The sequence below is a fragment of the Lithobates pipiens genome, unplaced genomic scaffold, assembly GCF_037356315.1.
Source record: "Lithobates pipiens isolate NorthernLeopardFrog02 unplaced genomic scaffold, aLitPip1_a1.2 Scaffold_13, whole genome shotgun sequence".
NCBI classification, from domain to species: Eukaryota; Metazoa; Chordata; class Amphibia; order Anura; family Ranidae; genus Lithobates; species Lithobates pipiens.
The window spans coordinates 256,691,360-256,694,746 of NW_027507718.1; the positions used below are offsets into that span (position 1 = coordinate 256,691,360).

The window sequence follows — 3,387 nt, forward strand, 5'->3', positions numbered from 1 at the left end:
TAAAAGTTTACAGTACAGATAAACTGATTTCATTAAGAACTAACATAAAGCAGTGATTTTGTGACCACAGAACAGTCAGTGTGTCTTGTTAACAGTATGTTAAATCTCAACCTGTTCTTCTGACCCGACAGTTACTTTTATGGCTAATTAGTAAAAACAAGCAATTTCTAATGCAACAAACAAGGGTAACATAATCAAACTTAAATAAAAAAAAGTGCTCTTTTGCCTTTCAGAGCTTGTGTGTGAGGTCATCATTTCTTTAAACCCTTTATGTGGCAATCCTTGGAAGCACTGTCAAGATGCCCAGGGAACACAGGGCGACATGGAAGTCCAACTACTTTTTGAAAATCATTCAACTGCTGGATGATTACCCAAAATGTATCATCGTTGGGGCGGACAATGTTGGTTCAAAGCAAATGCAACAGATCCGTATGTCCATGTGAGGAAAAGTGGTTGTGCTTATGGGAAATCACACCATGATGCGCAAGGCAATCCATGGTCACTTAGAAAACAATTCTGCTCTGGAGAAGCTTTTGCCTCACATAAAGGGGAATGTGGGCTTTGTTTTCACTAAGGAGGATCTTGCTGAAGTACAAAATATACTTTTGGCAAACAAGGTGCCAGCTTCTGCTCGTGCAGGTGCCATTGCCCCCTGTGATGTCACAGTGCCTGCTCAGAATACTGGTTTGGGCCCTGAGAAGACATCCTTCTTTCAGGCTTTGGGAATCACCACGAAAATCTCTAGAGGAACTATTGAAATCTTGATTGATGTACAGCTGATTAAGACTGGAGATAAAGTAGGTGCTAGTGAAGCCACCTTCCTTAACATGCTTAACATTTCCCCCTTCTCCTTTGGTTTGATCATCCAACAAGTATATGACAACGGCAGGATCTACAGCCCAGAGGTTCTGGATATAACTGAAGATGCTCTGTGTATTTGCTTTTTAGAGGGTATTCGCAACATCGCCAGTCTCTGCCTTCAAATTGGATATCCCACTGTCGCCTCTGTACCTCACTCTGTCGTCAATGGGTATAAATGAGTTCTTGCTCTTGCTGTGGAAACAGATTACAGCTTCCCATTGGCAGATAAGGTCAAAGCTTTCTTGGCAGACCCATCAGCCTTTGTGGTTGCTGCTCCAGTTGCTGAGACAGCTGTTGCTCAGGCTGCTTCAGCTGCACCAGCTGCACCAGCCAAAGAGGAAAAGGAAGAATCTGAAGAATCCAATGATGATATGGGCTTTGGGGTCTTTGACTAAGTCTGTTTTAGTCTGAAGTCTCATTAAATGCTTACATCTTTAAACTCAAAAAAAAAAAAAAAAGCTTGTGTTCTAAGAGTGTTTCCCATCCCAGGCCCCACCCCTTTCCCTGAAGCACCCACCTAATGTTAAATGGCATATGGGCCATTAGACTGTAAAAAGGACACTGCATACCTGTGGGGAATGGGGAATGTAGAGGATCACCAATATTTTTATTTAAAAGATAACAGCCTTCTATAGTTAATTCTCTAAAACAGAGAAATCGCTCTAGACAGCTCGGCAAGTATCTCTAGCTTTACTGATTTTGTATAAATGAAGTTCTCATTAGAATACAGTTCTTCAATGTCCGTTATGAATTTTTAAAGCAGAAATTGCAATGAAAGAAAGGTCCACTTAATATATCAGGGCCCTATCACAAATAGCAGCTTTAAAAATGAATACAAATAAAATAAAAAAAAACTGTAGAAAAAAAGTTATTGCATATACCGTATTTATCGGCGTATAACACGCACTTTTTTCCCCTTAAAATCAGGGGAAAATCGCGGGTGCGTGTTATACGCCGATACTCCGCGACTTCAGCACAATTTTTGGGGCTCTGGGTGGCTTTCAGCCGCCCAGAGCCCTTCTCGCGGCTTTTGGCCGCTCTCGGAACTTCTCGGCGGCTTTCAGCCGCTCTCGGACCTTCTCAGCGGCTTTCGAAAGCTGCCGAGGTCCGAGAACGGCCGAAAGCCACTGAGAATTCCGAGAGCGGCTGAAAGCCTCCGAGAAGTTCCGAGAGTGGCCGAAAGCCACCGAGAAGGTCAGAGAGTGGCCGAAAGCCGCCAAGAACTTCCGGGTGCCGTCGAGATACACGGGACATCTCGGCGGCGCCATTTTTAAAAACATAAGCGTTCAATGCACTAAGATAGACAAGCTGCAATGAGGACAAGCTGCAATGAGGACAGGCTGCAATGAGGACAGGCTGCAATGAGGACAGACTGCATGACAAGGCTGCAATGAGGACAGGCTGCATGACAACGCTGCAATGCGGACAGGCTGCATGACAAGGCTGCAAATGACGCTGACGAGGCTTCAGATGGACACTGATAAGGCTGCATTGATGGGCATTTAAATGTAAGTTTTTTTTCCTTAAATTTCCCTCCTAAAAGTTTTTTCCACAAAATTCCCTGCTAAACTTGGGGTGCGTGTTCTACGCCGGTGCATGTTATACGCCGATAAATACGGTACTTATGCTTTTCCTTGTTGCAGTATGAAATGTAATGATCCTTCTGGCAATAAGACACTACAGCATTTAACTTATTGTGAGATTTGTGATACCCAGGATTCTTGTCAGAAGTATGGTCTAGTCACTCCTACTTAGGTACCACTGGTGAAAGATGTGTATATTTACCTTTTTCCCTAATATTTGTTTTATTTACTTTACACCTAATATATGAAGCAGACTTTCATTTTTATTGCATGGTCTGCTTTATGTGTTTGTCTTATTTAACCATTTTTTACACTTTCTTTGTGAAATGGTAGGGGTACTTTTGTACCCCCCCTTACCATTTCAAACAGGGGGGTGGGATATGGGGGTCCCCTTGTTAAAGGGGGCTTCCAGATTCTGATAAGCCCCCTGCCCGCAGACCCCCACAACCACCGGCCAGAGTTGTGGGGATGAAGCCCTTGTCCCCATCAACACGGGGACATGGTGCTTTGAGGACCCCCAAAGCATCTTCCCAATGTTGAGGGCATGTGGCCTGGTACGGTTCAGGAGGGGGGGTGCTTTCTCGTCCCCAGTCTTTTCCTGCGGCCTGCAGGTTGCGTGCTCGGATAAAGGGTCTGGTATGGATTTTTAGGGGGACCACCACGTAAATTTTTTTAAAATTTGACGCGGGGTTCCCCTTAATATCCATACCAGACCTGAAGGGCCTGGTAATTGAATTCAGGGGAACCCCACGCTTTTAAAAAAATTTTTTATCAATGAATGAATTGACGGCTCCGTAATACAGAGAACACTCATTGAGTGTCCTCTGTATTACGGGAGCCGACAATTCAAAGTGATTTTTAAAGACTTTTTTTCCTTGCGACATGACACTTTGTGCAGGGACAGTTCTAAGCACGGGAAACATGCGCCCCTTCACAGGCATAC

At 44.2% G+C, this 3,387-nt stretch overlaps 1 pseudogene; it reads left to right on the forward strand.

The window, feature by feature from the left end:
* The first annotated feature begins 234 nt into the window (after positions 1-234).
* LOC143974815 (large ribosomal subunit protein uL10 pseudogene) lies at positions 235-1,271 on the forward strand (annotated as a pseudogene).
* Positions 1,272-3,387: the final 2,116 nt, after the last annotated feature.